Source organism: Muntiacus reevesi, chromosome 9, assembly GCF_963930625.1.
Source record: "Muntiacus reevesi chromosome 9, mMunRee1.1, whole genome shotgun sequence".
NCBI lineage: Eukaryota > Metazoa > Chordata > Mammalia > Artiodactyla > Cervidae > Muntiacus > Muntiacus reevesi.
The window spans coordinates 5,475,467-5,491,291 of record NC_089257.1 but is presented as its reverse complement, the minus strand read 5'-3'; the positions used below and the strand labels follow the sequence as shown (position 1 = coordinate 5,491,291).

The 15,825-nt window shown below is 42.1% G+C and overlaps 1 pseudogene; it reads right to left on the bottom strand.

Moving 5' to 3' along the window:
* Positions 1–946: 946 nt before the first annotated feature.
* LOC136175381 (olfactory receptor 5F1-like) lies at positions 947–1,922 on the bottom strand (annotated as a pseudogene).
* Positions 1,923–15,825: the final 13,903 nt, after the last annotated feature.

Below are 15,825 nucleotides of genomic sequence, written 5' to 3'. Positions count from 1 at the left end.
AATAAATGCTGTATAATATTAACTTATATGCAGAGTATACAATGAGAAATGCTGGACTGGATGAAGCACAAGCTGGAATCAAGATTGCAGGGAGAAATATCAACATCTCAGATATGCAGATGACACCACCCTTATGGCAGAAAGTGAAGAACTAAAGAGCCTCTTGATGAAAGTGGAAGAGGAGAGTGAAAAAGTTGGCTTAAAACTCAACATACAGAAAACTAAGATCTTGGCATCTGTTCCCATCACTCCATGGCAAATAAATGGGGAAACAGTAACAAACTATTTGGGGGGGCTCCAAAATCACTGCAGATGCTGACTGTAGCCATGAAATTAAAAGATGCTTACTCCTTGGAGGAAAAGTTATGAGCAACCTAGACAGCCTATTAAAAAGCAGAGACGTTACGTTTGCAACAAAGGACTGTCTAGTCAAAGCTATGGTTTTTCCAGTAGTCATACATGGATGTGAGAGTTGAACTATAAAGAAAGCTGGATGTCAAAGAACTGATGCTTTTGAACTGTGGTGTTAGAGAAAAGTTTTGAAAGTTCCTTGGACTGCAAGAAGATCCAACCAGTCCATCCTAAAGGAAATCAGTCCTGAATATCCATTGGGAGGAACGATGCTGAAGCAGAAACTCCAATCCTTTGGCCTCCTGATGTGAAGAACTGACTCATTTGAAAAGACCCTGATGCTGGGAAAGATTGAATGTGGAAGGAGAAGGTAATGACAGAGGATGAGATGGTTGGATGGCATCACTGACTCAATGGACATGAGTTTGAGTTTACTCTGGAAGTTGGTGTTGAACAGGGAAGCCTGGCATGCTGCAGTCCATAGGGTCACAAAGAGTCGGACACGACTGAGCAACTGAACTGAACTGAGTATTAACAGAACATGATTACATAGACAACGGTCTAATGAAAATAAGTTTGACCAGTATTTCAAATTTCAAGACATAGTCCATTTAGCCCTGAAAATGAACCACTCAGAAAATAAAGGAACCCTTTTCCTAGTAATTATATTTCATAAACGCTTTTTTTCATCCTTATTTCTGAGGCTGTAGATAAGAGGATTCAACATGGGGATCACCACCATGTAAAACACAGAAGCCAATTAATCTTGAGTCAGGGAGTAGCTGGAAGTAGGTCTCAGATAAGTGTAGATGGAGGTGGAATAAATCAGAATGATATCAGTCAGGTGAGGGGCACATGTGAAGAATTCTTTGCACTTTTCCTTCCCTGAATGCATACAAAAGGTGGAGAAGAGAATATAGGAATAGGAAGTGAGGATCACCAGTGAACTTCTGACTGTATTCACAACAGCTCCTATACATGAGATGATTTCATACAGATATGTGTCTGAACTTGAAAGCTTAATAATTGAAGGAAAGTCACAGAAGTGATGGATAACATTAGAACGGCAGAATGCGAAGCTGCTTCTTCAACTAATTTGAAACATGGAAGTCAGCAGTCCTACAGTGAAAGCCCCTGCGGCCATTTTCAGGCAGGCTGTCCTGGGCATGGTCAAGGAGTAAAGGACAGGGTTGCATGTGGCCACATAGTGGTAATAGGCCATTAACCCAAAAAGGATGCATTCACTTGTGGCCAAGGCCGAAAAGAAGTACATCTGCAGAAAGCAGCCAGCAAAGGAGATGGTCTTCTTCTCTGATCATAAATCTATCAGCATCTTTGTAGTCATGATGGATGAGTAACAAACACCCACAAAGAGACAGCTTAGCCAGGAAAAAGTACATGGGTGTGTGAAGTCAGTAATCAGTCCTGATTAAGAGGATCATCCTAACATTCCCAACTGTAAGTGTGTAAATCACAGAAAAGAGCAAAAAGCGGATAACCTGCTGCTCCAGTGTATCTGCCAATCCTGAAAAGATGAAATCAGTCAGTGAAAGATAATTTTTTCTGGCCATTGATTATAAATAAATTAGTGTGTGTGCTTTCCGTCGCTAAGTTGTGTCTGACGCTTTGCGACCCCATCTGCACTGTAGCACTCCAGGCTTCCCTGTCCTTCACAATCTCCAGGAGTTTGCTTAAATTCATGTCTATTGAGTCAGTGATACTATCTAACCATCTCATCCTCCACCCCACCCTCTGCCTTTTGCCTTTAATCTTTCCCAGCATCAGGTTGTTGTTGTTGGTTCTTTTTTTTCTTTTCCCACTGAATTGACTTTTTGCATCAGGTGGCCAAAGTATTGCAGCTTCAGCATCAATCCCCCTAATGAATATTCAGGGTTGATTTCCTTTGGAATTGACTGGTTTGATCTCCTTAGAATTGCCTAGTTTGAGCTCTTTCAGTCTAAAGGACTTTCAAGTGTCTTCTCCAGCAGCACTCAGTCGTGTCCAACTCTTTGCGACCCCATGAATTGCAGCACGCCAGGTCTTCCTGTCCATCACCAACTCCCGGAGTCTACTCAAACTCACATCCATCGAGTCGGTGGTGCCAGCCAACCATCTCATCCTCTGTCATCCCCTTCTCTTCCTGCCCCCAGTCCTTCCCAGAATTACTGTCATTTCCAATGAGCCAACTCTTTGCTTGAGGTGACCAAAGTACAACAGGGAAAAGCCCTCAATTCATCCAGTAAAAGTATCCATCCAAACTTGTAAGCAAGAATATCCATTAGCTTTTGGCATATGAGTAAAATCAATTTTCCAGTCCTCTCCAGGATACTTTCCACATCATTGTAATCCAGATTTTGCTAACTTTTCAGTCTTTTGGTTATTTTTCTGATAAGCCTCAAATAAATTAAATTATTTAATTTAACAATAATTTAATTTAGTTTAATTCTGACAAACCTCAAACCTTTAAATAATCTTCTTTAAAGTTTTCATTACATTTTTACCTTCAAACAAGCGAGAAGCCATCTGGTAAGGACTCTCTGCACCCAAATGAAAACTCTGGTGTAAACCCTTAAGAATTTTCCATTGAGCACTTTCAGGAATTATTAATCGTCCATCCTCAGACTGTAAGCATCCTTTATCAGTAATCTTTGCTCCTCTTTTCTCGAATCTTTCTAATTCTTCCTCAGTTTATTGTGTTTTTTCCTGTTCCACAGGACCTGTCCAGATCAAAGGCGTCTGCAGTGAGGGGGTTTCGTAAAGTGCCACTTTTCTGGCTTGACAGTCAGCCAGTTGATTACCTTCTGCTACTTTACTCCCTCCCTTTTGTGTCCTTTGCAATGCATAACAGCTACTTCTTTACGACAATATATATGCAGTTAAAAGTCTCTCAGTCTCTCTGAAATGCTTAATAGGTCCTCCTGTTGCTGTTTTAAACTTTCTTTCTTTCCATATTGCAGCATGAGCATGTAAAGTCAAGCATACTTAGGATCAGTGTAGACATTTACTCACTGCCCTTTGCTTAACTCTAGAGCTCGGGTCAGAGCCACAAGCTCCGCTAACTGGGCGCTGGTTTCCTGGGGGAGATTTTGCTTCTAAAACCTGTTCAGCAGTCACCGCGGCATAACCTGCTTTCCTCTTTCCATCCCGAACAAAAGAACTGCCATCTGTAAATATTTCCACGTCAGGATTGTCTAATGGGGTATCCATTAGATCTTCCCAAGCTACAGAGTTTAAAATTAGGAATTGGGAACAATCGTGATCAGGTGTATCATTTTTCTTCTCAGGAAGGAAAGTGGCAGGATTTAGATTTCCACAAATTTTGAGCTTAGTTACTGGTCTAACAAAAATGACTGATATTTAAGAAGCCTACTGTCTGTCATCCAAATATTAACCTTAGAATTTAAGATTCCACTCACATCATGAGAAGTCAGTACAGTAAGGTTTTGTCCATTAATTATTTTTAAAGCTTCAGGTGCTAATAAAGCTGCTGCCCCTATTACTCTTAGGCAGTGGGGCCACCCACATGAAACTATATCCAATTCTCTGCTTAGATAAGCAGTGGGTTGCTGGTGAGGTCCTTGACGTTGTGTCAGAACTAAGGCTACACCTTTTCTTTCAGTGACAAACAAATTAAATTCTGACCCTGTGCGCAAGCTCAGAGCGGGAGCTTGCAGGAGAGCAGTCTGAAGAAACTTAAAAGCCTTTTGAGTATCTGGAGACCAAACCAGTTTGTTGGTTCGGGCCTGCTGAGTTTCAGCTATAAGTTTACATGAAGGCTGGGCAAGTTCCCTGGAATCCAAATGTGACAGTAGCCTGTGATTCTCAAAAATCCTCTCAATTGTCTTAAAGTTATAGGTAGGGGATGATTTAGGATAGGTTTAATTCTCTCAGGGCCTAAGGCCCTAGTCCCTTCTGATATGATTAGGCCCTGATGGCTAACAGATTGTTGACAAAGCTGAGCCTTTTCTCTTGATGCCTTGTAACAGCAGCCTGCCAGAAAGTTTAAGAAATCTTCTGAGGCTCCTGAACAAGCTTCCGCTGTTTCAGCACAGAGCAAAATATCATCCACATATTGTAACACCACCGTTTCAGAGCTATTAAAGTTTTGTAGATCCTGTGACAAACTTTGCCCAAATAAGTGAGGACTGTCACGAAATCCCTGGGGCAAAACTGTCCAGGTTAACTGAGAAGCTGACTGCGTGGGGTCTTCAAAGGCAAATAGAAATTGACTTTCCTCCGCCAAAGGCACTGAATAGAAGGCATCTTTCAAATCAATTACTGAGGAATATTTGGCTCGTTCAGGAATTTCAGACAACAGAGTATAAGGATTAGGCACCACGGGGTGTAAAGGAACCACAGCCTCATTTATTATTCGTAAATCTTGAACTAGTCTCCATCTATCATTTGGTTTCTTTATACCCAGAATAGGAGTGTTGCATGGACTGTTACGGGGAACTAATAGTCCCTGCTCCTTTAAATTCTCAATGATGGGTTTTAACCCTTCCTTAACCTCAGGTTTCAGGGGATACTGCTTCTTATGTGGAAATAAGAGCAGGTCTTTGAGCTTGACCACTACAGGAATAGCATTTTGTGCTCGACCCACAGATCTTCCATCAGCCCATACTCTAGGATTCACGTTTTGTTCAACTAAAGGGAGAGAAAGCGAGGGCTCCATATTCATGAAAACAGAGGCATGAACCTGGCTCAGTGTACCCCTCCCCAAAAGGGGTGAGGGGGATTCTGGCACAATAGGAAACTCGTGTGAAAATAGCACAGAATCCCAGTTGCAAGGTAGAGAATAACTGAAATAATACCTTTTGGATTGTCCAGACAGTCCCATTACAGAAGCGGATCGGGAAGAAAGTGGGCCAGGGGCTTCAGTAAGCACGGAGTAAGTTGCCCCAGTATCTAAAAGGAAATTGACGGATTGGCCTCCCACTGTTATCAATACCCGGGGTTCCTCAGGTGTAATTAGGACGGGAGCTTGTGTGGGGAACCCCGGGCACCTTCAGTCCTGATTGTCTTGAGAGTCAGACCCCTGAGACCTACGCCTCTGGGGGCAGTCTCTCCTCCAGTGTGGTCCCTTGGCAGACCGGACATGGAGCCGGGGCGGCTTAGATGCCTGAGGGCAATCCTGCTTGAGATGCCCCTCCTTTCCACAGCAATAGCAAGCCCATCCCTTTTCACCTGAGTCCCTCTGGGCTTTTCTCTCAGGCTGTTTAAGAACAGTTTTCACAGCCATTGCGAGGGCTTCTGCCTTTTCCTTTGTCCTTTTCTGCCTTTCTTTCTTTTCCTCTTATTCCCTTCCATAACAGACTGCCTGAGCCAGTTGTAACAGATTATATAAGGACTGATTTGGTTCACACGCCTGTTTTAATAGCTTACGGCGGATATCTGGAGCAGACTGAGTGAGAAATCTATCCTTTAAGATCACCTTTCCCTCCTCACTTTCAGGATCAATCTCAGTGAAGCTGCGAAGGGCTTCTCTCAGTCTTTCTAGGAATTTACCAGGAGCTTCCTTCTCCTCCCGTTCTGTGTCTGCCAGTTTGCTGTAGTTTAAAGACTTAGCACACACCTGCCTGAGTCCTTCAAGAATACATCTGACAAAATGACTCTGATCCCTTCTTCCTTTAGCTGTGTTGTAGTCCCAGCCTGGTTCTGTTGTTGGGACCGCCTGACTCCCAGTGGGGAGGGCAGTTATCTCATCCTCCCTCTTCCCTACTGATTCATTACCAAACCATTCATCTCCATAAGCAACCGCTTTTCCCAAAACTCGAGTCTTTGAGTCGGGAGTCAGCGTTTGTCCCAAGATATACATCACATCCTTCCAAGTAAGGTCATAATGCAGAGCAACACCTTTTAAAGCTCTAATATATTTTTCTGGGCCCTCTAAATGGTCTCCCATCCTCCTTGATTTTTTGTATTTCTTGATAAGAAAAAGGCTTATTAACTCTCATGAACTGATTATTTCTCCCGGTGGGTGCTTCATGAAGAGGCAACAGCTTGTGTGGCTGTTCCTCAGTCTCTCTTCCTGCTCTACACATATGATCCCAGAGATAGATTGTAGAAACCTGCTTTTCTTTATCTCTTTGTCTCCTGTCTTCAATCTCATCTAGCCAAGTAGGAGGACGGGGGGAGCTGAAGGTGTCACACCCAAATCTATACACTAAGGACATAAATCTGGCATATTTCACAAAGAGAAAAAGGGCAACACATATGCTACTTCCACCCATTTCCCTTATTTTCTACAGAACCGATCTAATTTTAAAACAGTATTATCTTTAAGAGACCCTCCAACCGGCCACCGCTCACCGTCCTCCAGTGGGTACCGCGGCCATGCAGTATCACACAGGAAGACCAGGTGTGTCTTCTTTAAGCCCTGGGGATCAAATCTATCCCAGTTTTTCTGGATACAGTTCAAAGGAGTGAGGCTGGAATTGTTAGCTCCCATCTGTAAGAGAGAAAAAAAGCGACCAGCACCATCTTTCTATGGGAGGTGTCCCTACCTGCTCTAGATGGGGGTGTAGACAGACTTTACACAAAAGCTTTCCTTCCCTGGTCGGACTTAGTCTGTCCTTTACCTACGCAGGCGACCTACTCATCCCTCCCTGTCCTACCCCTGAGACGGGTGGAGATGCCCCATGGGTAGGCCTGATGGCATCTCTGACTGACGTCCAACTCCTCACCATTAAAACCTAGCTTGCCTCTGATGCCACCCGGGGTGCAATCAGAGTAACCTTCCGGAATGCCTCCCAGGCTAAACCACTGGGAGAAACATTCATCACCTGTGCCTGTGAACGACCCTGAATATATTCCTGACCACAGTAAGACCAATACGAACATGAAACTGAGATGTTTCTTCCAAGTGTCACCTCACCAGTATGAGACTCCTCTTATCCACTAAGAGCCAGCATTGCCAAAGGAAGAAAAATCCCTTGTAGTTCCTTGTAGTTCCAATCTAAGTAACCTTTAACCTCAGAGATGCTCTTGGAGCTAGAGCTCCATCTAGCTTCCAAGCTTTCCATGCCTAGCGAGGCTAGGTGCTTCCTGACTACCAATCCAAGTTTGAGATCTAAGTCATAGTGCACAGTAACAGATCACAAGTCCGTTGAAAGTCTATGATCCGATAGATTTGGTTAGTACTTCTAATTTTCAAGGAGTTATGAAATGGTAAAAGAGACTGAAAAGCTTGACCGAGAAAGGAGAGTTCGGTCCACATGCTTTGTCCATTTCTGCTCGGTCTAAAGGAGACATTGGGTGCCTCTTGGCATTGGAAGGTCAGTATAAACCCCCGACAGGTTTCTGCCATAAGCCTTATGAGCTGACAGCGGAACCGCAGAGCAGGGCTCCTCACTTGCTTCCTACAGGGTGTGTCATTCATTCACACAAGCACACTGTAGAGTTAGTAAAGTACAGCAGGAAACGTGTTAGCTGGGAGAACAAAGAGCTAGAGCTCCAAGCATCCTTACCTTCTCCTGAAGAATCCCAGATGAGACCCCAAGATGAAAGGCTGTTGCTAAATCACGCAAAGACGCCAGGGTTCTTGGCCTCCGGAGGAGAAGAATGCAATCTGGAGCCAGAGATGAGGCTGGATTGCTCTGAGCTTTTGTGTAATAAAGTTTTATTAAAATATAAAGGAGATAGAGAAAGCTTCTGATGTAGGCATCAGAAGGGGGTAGAAAGAGTACCCCCTTGCTAGTGTTAGCAATGGGATTATATACTCTCAAATTAGTTACTACAGTGAATCAAAAGAATGTCTGGAGGTTGTAAAGACCTCACCAGACCCACTCCCATAATTTACATTTGAGATAGCAGAAATAGCCAGAAGGTTTTTTCAGAGACTGTTCTCAAGCAAGCTACATTATTGTTATATAATCCTAAGGAATGTGCGGGGGGGGGGGGGGGAACGTTTGTCCTTTTTTCCTTCTTGAGAATTCCAGAACCCTCTCTCCATGGGGACCCCTAGACTTCTTCACAACCTGCCTAAGAATGGACTCTCTCAAGAGGATGGGAGCAAAGCCTTCAAACACTTAGCTGTCTAAAGTAGTACTTTCTTGGCTAAGTTTATCACTGAAGATGCCTTGGCACTCTTTCTTAAAAAAAAAAAAGAAATAGCATTCTCTGTAGGAGCTTGAGACAGGCACAAAATAAAGCTGAACAACCACATTTTTCCAACTCCATTCCCATGTTAAGTAGTAACTCCCAGTGGCTTTGAGAAGCAGTGTTGATTCCCATTGTCCTGTTTAAGTTTGGAAATAAGATATATATATATATATATATATATATTTTTCCCTCTAGGGATTTAAACTGCTTTGGGGGGAAGGAAGCTTCTCCAAAAGTGAGATACTGGACTTCTTGCTATTATGGCTTTGAGAATAGAAATGACTAAGTAAGAAGAGAAATAGCCAAGGTTTTAATTTGATGTGTGGAATCCATACACAATACTTTGGAGTGGTGGTGTTGCCTAGTGCTGATTAAGACACTGGATCCCCGAGCAGCCTTCCTACACCTAAGTTCAAGTCTCTTGACCAGTCCATGCTCCTATTTTCTCTTCTTCCCTAACACGGGAGTGACAGTAATAGCTACTCAATTTATAGAGTTATTATAAAAATGAAGTAAATTGATTAGAATCTGAGTGGTTTATAGTAAATTCTCAATCATATTAGTTCTCTTTCCTATGTGTATGCCTCTGTGCTTCCCTGGTATCTCAGATGGTAAAGAATCTGCCTGCAATCCAGGAGACCCTGGTTTGATCCCTGGGTTGGGAAGATCCCCTGGAGAAGGGAAAGGCTACCCATACCAGTATTCTGGCCTGAAGAATTCAATGGACAGAGCGGCCTGGCGGGCTACGATCCACGGAGTTGCAAAGAATTGTACACGACTGAGTGACTAAGACATACAGGGATAAGAGTTATCTGCCTTCCTTCTCTTCAATAAAATATAACAGTTCAGAGATTTTCTTTCCATACTTTGATGTTTAATGTGGAATGATCTATGTATTATTTTAACGAATATAATGAACCCTCCATCTTCAAAATCTAAAGCAACTTTAGATATATCTAGAACTACATACAAGCCTTTTATATGTGTAGACTTTATATATACATACATACATACACATATATTATATATAATGATGAGATTATGCAGAAGGGTGAAATATTAATTCTTTAGACTCACTTTTCTAGATTCAGTGATGTAAGAAGGGATTTGCATCTGCTAGAACTAGTCCAGGCTCTACTGTTCATTCTTTGCACACTTTCTCTGACCCCCTTGGGAAACTCTGCTTTCAAAGATGTGTTTTCATTGTCACATTCAATGACTCTAAAGTTAGTTTACCTAACAGGATGAGAGTCATTCGGTGATTACCAATGTGACTAAACGTTTCAGGGTGGCCCATACTGAAAAACCATGTTCTGCCTGTTGTTAAGCAACAGATGAGGGTGAGAAACACTCTGAGGGATCAAGATCAGCGTGTCGAGGCGGGGTGAGGCCCTGGATTTGCATCTTACTCTGAGCAGTCATCCGGAGCCCTGGGACAGGGTGCTGATGCTAGTGTTCCTCTGGGTTCACTGCTTCTTCTGATCTTCAGCAAGATTCACAGGTCAGTACTGTGACAGCAGAGCCTGAAGACCCACCGAGTTTCCCAGAAGAGTAAGAACTGCCCTGCTGTGTGGAACTCTTTTCATTGTGTTAGTGGGCAGCACAAAAGTGGCTTAGGCAGTCTTAGAATATTCACTTTGAAGGAATTCCCTATCAGAGTCTAGATATTCAGTAAGTTGTGAAATCTCCTTCTCAAAAGACCTTCAAAAACGAGTTGTTGTTTTTTTTAATTAATATTATTTGGCAAGTACGCTCCTCCTGAAGAAAGTCTGGGCTAAATGAAGGGAGAGGGAGTAACACCATTTTTTTTAGTGCATCCTGTGTACAAGGTGCTCTATGGGCCAACTCATCATCATCAACTTAGTTTTGTGAGGTTCCATCATTTTTGTTATACATATAAAAACCCCAAATCTCAGGACATTTCCACAGTCAGTGGGAGAGCCAGGATTTGAACTCAAGTCTTTAATGCCAGGAAGCCATAAGGTCCATTCCAGCCTTAACATGAACAGTTCTTTTCCTGAAGGAGGGGGGACATGAGATTGCTTTGGGAGGATGTTAGGATCACTATACGCATGCTAGGCAGTTAGTAAAGGCGTTTCCTACCTTAGGTCTTAATCACGTGCATCACTTTGTCTGTGGCCCCAACCTGCTTCTCCAGGTTTGCCTCTCACCATCCCCTTAAGGCCTCATCCTGCCCGATGTAAGTCTCCCTGTTTATAAACATTCCGTGACCCTGTGTAGTTCTGAAGCTTCGTGATACATATGGCTCCCCTTGCCTTGACTGCTTTCCTCCACTTTTTCAACTTAAAAGTTCCTTCTCATTCAACATCCAAATGAAATATGGCTTCCGAAAACAGTCAGGAAAGTTATTTATGATCTCTTGAGCATCCAAATGAAATATGGTTTCCTAAAACAGAGAAGTTATTTATGATCTCTTCTGGGATCCCATGACACTGTGTTCCTAAAGTTTTTCAAATGATGTTGCAGTGAACCTGTGTATTCACAAAGGCCTTCTCTAGTGGCTTTTAATTTTTTCTGAAGACTGGGACCATGCATTATTGACTAAATTATACCTGATGTTTTTCACTGTGCCTGGAATATGACATGTGATCAAGAGATGTCTGATAAATAAGGGAAAAAGTGAATGAATAAAGCAATATATGATTTCTCTAACAAGGAGAAAGTTGAGAAGTATTGAGTTCAAAGGATATGGATCTTAAGCACTGCTGTCTTCCCTACTGTCAGCATCTCTATTTTCTACCTTTTAACTACTTTATCATCTCAATTTCATCTATTATCTTTTGATTTACTTCTCAACCATCATCACTATTTCCTAACCCAATTATAAATTTACACTGTAGTTCCTCTTAAAACTGATTCTTTCCCAAAGTATCAACACAGAGAAAGATGTGATTATCTTTCTTTCACATGTGACTTTGGGAATCCTGCTGATTTTTTGCTGTTATTTAATGGGGGATGGAAAGATGTCCTTTATTGGAAGAGCAGTATGATCCCTAGTGGGAGAGACAAGTATGTAAATTGAGAATGCCTGAGAAGGATCATGTCCTTACAATTTACCTATAGTATACAGGCTGTGCCCTGAATCAAGGCACTTAGCCTAGAGGGCATGTATGGGTTGAAATCCAGGAGACACACCATTTGCCAAATCTTGTTCTGCAATCAGCCAAAGTCTGTGCCTATAAAATTTAAACAAAAATACAGTATAGGGAGCAGTGCAGTGTGTTGTTCATATTGGGGAAATTGTTTAATCTTTGAAGCTTCAATCTGTTTTCTAACTGTGGATACTACTTACTCTGTTCCATGGGCACATTTATTCCTTCACTCATTTATTAAGTCATTATAAAACCTTGCTGAAGACTTTGCCTGGCATTAAAGAGCTTAAGCTTTGGAATAAGATGTCATTAAATGATGATTTTTTTGTATTATTATTATTTGGTTCAATCTGAAGTGGGTTGAAATTTCCCCAAATTCAGAAAAAAACCCACCCATGGTGAATTATGTATATAGTCAGAAAACAATGTAACTAGAACACAGATTTTGATTTACTTATCTCAAAAAGCTCACCAGGGGACTTCCCTGTCAGTCTGGTGGTTAAGACCCCATGCTTCCAATGGAGGGTGTGGGTTCAATCTCTGTTGGGCAACTAAGGTCCCACAGGCCTTGCAGCACAGACCCACTCCCCCCCCCCACAAAAAAAAAAAAAAAAAAAAAAAAACTCACCAGAATATTCTGAATAAATGAATAATTATTCTGAATATTGAATAACACCCAACCACGGACACCGAGTCCTACACCTTGTGTAGTTCCTCTTCTAGTTCCTTCTCAAATCTCACCTGTTTCAAGGCAAATGCTAAATCAAGGTCCCTCATATTTCTGGGTGATCACAAGTTTTGAGTAGGCTGATTTACGGGGGAAATACAGTCTTTGCCTTCGTTCTGAAAAAGAGCCACTTTGGAGTGGAGAATGTTTACATGAAGTCACCAAGATTCCCCTCCACCTTCAGGGATAAACAGAGGGTTATTCTTTTTTTTTTTTTTTTTTTTTTTTTTGCCATAACTCACTCTATTATTTGAGAACTTTCATTATTTGAATTTTTTTTCCTTGTAATATACTTAACTGAGTTCCAGGTCAGACTCACTCTCTCCAGTGTCCCCACTGAACCTGTTCATCATCCTGGCTTCATTATTTCATAATGACAACTATCACACACTTACCTACATAAGTCATCCATCAGGCAGTTTAGACTCCTTACTCCTGCTTACTTACCCAGCCACTTACCCCCTATTATAAATTATGTCTCCTGGTTATCCATCCCCTTGCTCTCATTTCTGTTGTCAGTGCCTTGTTCAGGACTTCAGCATGTTCCCTGGACTCCTTCCTTCATTTTGACTCTTTTTCTTTTTTTTTTCTTTAACATGGGACCATAGCCTGCTGACAATGTTGTGATAGCTTCAGGCGGACAGCAAGGGGACTCAGCCATATGGATATCTGTATCCATTCTGCCTTGACTAACTCTTCTGGATCTTCAACCTTTACTTAACCTCCAGGCCAGCGTTTGAAAAAGAGTCCCTCTTCATGGCCATTGTCACCCATTAGCACTTTAACTGCCCTTGTCTCTTTACTCTTGTACCTATTTTTCAACTTGAACCATCATTCAAATGAGAATCAAATTAAAATTTAATTTTAAAGTAAAAAAAAAATGTTGACAGCCCACAAAAGATGCAGTTATTACTGATGACAACTTTCCTTTTAAAAACAGCTGGAATCCTGGAAGGTTTCCTTGTAGAACTGGGTGTAGGGAGGGATGCTGGGCTAGAGAAGTGTCATTATCTGCAGCAGGAGGGGAGGAAGACCTACAGTGATGGTAAAATCCAGGGTCCTTCACTTAGAACTCAAGACCCTTTCTCCCCCTCCTCCTTCTCTTGTCTCTTTTGTTACCTCCCACACCTTTCATCCTCTCTTCCTCCTTCTCTTCTCATCATCAAGCCATCATGTTGACCAGGATTGTGCTAAGCAAAGGATGTGGCCAAGCCGGGACACCTATTCTGCTGGTGCTTACTCACGATGTGAACCTGATCTGTATCCCACCTCTGTACACATCCTCTCTTGCCCTGACCCAGGCTTGCCTCTGTGATTCCACATGACTCTTTTGGACTTGCACACAGCTCATTCCTCTTCCACCTTGCAGTTTTCCAAGCAGTTGAAACAAATTTTGCTATACCCTCTAGGCTTTTGTCATCTCTTTCCTGTCATATTGGATTTTTACTCTGATGAAGAATTTGAGTTCCTCAGTGTCCCTCTCAGAGCGTGATGTTCAGACACAAGGAGGTGGCTGACCATGCCCATTGGGTGATAGCCCTGACTTCTTTGTTCTGAATATGCTGCTCTTGTGCACACCACACAAGATTGTGTTTACATCTTTTGTGGAGCCCAGAAATATTGCTGACTTACTGATATAAAATTTGGGGCTTCCCAGGTGGTGCTAGTGGTAAAGAACCCTCCTGCCAATGAAGGAGACATAAGAGATGAAGGCTTGATACCTGGGTTGAGAAGATTCCCTGGAGAAGGACAACCCATTCCAGTATTCTTGCCTGGAAAATCACCAGGACAGAGGAGTCTAGTGGACTATAGTCCATAGGGTTGCCCAGAGTAAGACAGGACTGAAGCAACTTATCATGCAGCATGCTTCATATGGACATATTATAATCTGTCTAATTAACTCTTCTTGTTGGATTTATAGGTTGTTTCTGACTTTTCATAGGTAAACTTTTCTAGGTGAGAAGATCTTAGCCTCAACTTTACTTACTAGCATTGTAGAAGTATCATTATCCCACTTTCTAGATAAAGTAGCTCAGGCTCCAAGAGCTTCAGCAAGCTCCTCAGGACATTCCTAGTAAGTGGTGGAGCCCACATGCAAACCACACCTCTTTCATTCCCAAATTTGTACTCTTAATCATTAGACTGGACTCATAAAAATATTTTAGAATGACTCACCACATAAATGAATGAATGAGTGAGTGACCCTATGAAACAGACTACCTTGGTATCATTATGTACTTTTCATGAGGAGGATGGAGGCTTGGGGAGGATTTTCTATGTAAATAAGGAAAGATACCCCCTCTGGGCAGGTGCAGCTGTGGTCCAGGGCTTGTGCACAGAGGTCATATTTGGTGCACATTTGCCTTTCAGGGCACAGCCTGCAAACACTTTTTAGGCTGTAGAGAGAGAGCATTTGAACTCAGGTTCTCTGACTTCATGTTCTTCCCTCCTTCCCTAGAGAGCATGCCATTTCTCCATCACGTACTCCTCTGCTCCCAAAGAGATGGCAGCAATCAGGACTTCTAAGCAGGTGTTAAACAGGAAATGTGAATCACACCTCTGAGGCTATGGATGCTGTGATATCAATAATAATAGCTATGATTAATGAAAAGTGTGTCTGGCATTATGTTAAACACTTTACAAACTTTAGCCTCATTTTCTAATTAGATGGGTAAGGTCATTCCCATTATGCAGATGATGAAGCTGAGTTCCAGAGCATTTCAGTGACTTTCCCAGGGTTATACAACCAGTATACACACCTCAGGCTCCATGTACTCTGAGTGGCCATGAAATACCATGGTTGTCAGAATTCTCCTGGCACCCTTCCATTCTTCTCTAGACATCATCTCCTGGAAACTTTTCTCTGAACATTCTGGATCTACCTTCTAAAAGTCTAGGGTACATGACTGACCATGCTCAGGGTATTCATTCTTAAAACATAAATCCTAAGTTATCGTGGGTATTTTCCCATAAGGTTCTGATTGTTTCTATTTTATTAATCAATTCTTCCCTGTTCACTAAAATTGGATGCAGAAACATGGTCTTTCTCTAGCTTCTGGGAGACAAAAACTCACCAGAAAATTACAAATTCATCAGCTGAGCTGCTTCTTGCAAGCTATGTCTACGAGTTATATTCAAGGTGGTTGAAGGTACATATTTTTGCTAACACATCCTCTGAGCTGATTCTGTGACTTGTGTTAGAAAAGCATCGTCCATATTTTCTTTGTGTTCTGGAGATGAGATCTGTGGTTTTTTTTTTTTTTCTTTTTTTTGCCACTTTAGTTTTTTAATTGAAGTATAACTGCTTTACAGAGTTTTGTGGTTTTCTGTCACACATCAACACGTATTTTTTCCCTTTATTTTTGTTAATCTTTCCCCTGATTCTTGCACAAATGCCTGTCACTTGGCTTCTTCTATCCTCAGCTCTCTGGTTTCCTAGGGTCTTCCTGACACTTGTGAGACTCCCATTATGGGCCACAGGCTCATGTGCACTTTCCTAGGAAAAGGTTGAACTTTGGTGGGGATGTGGAA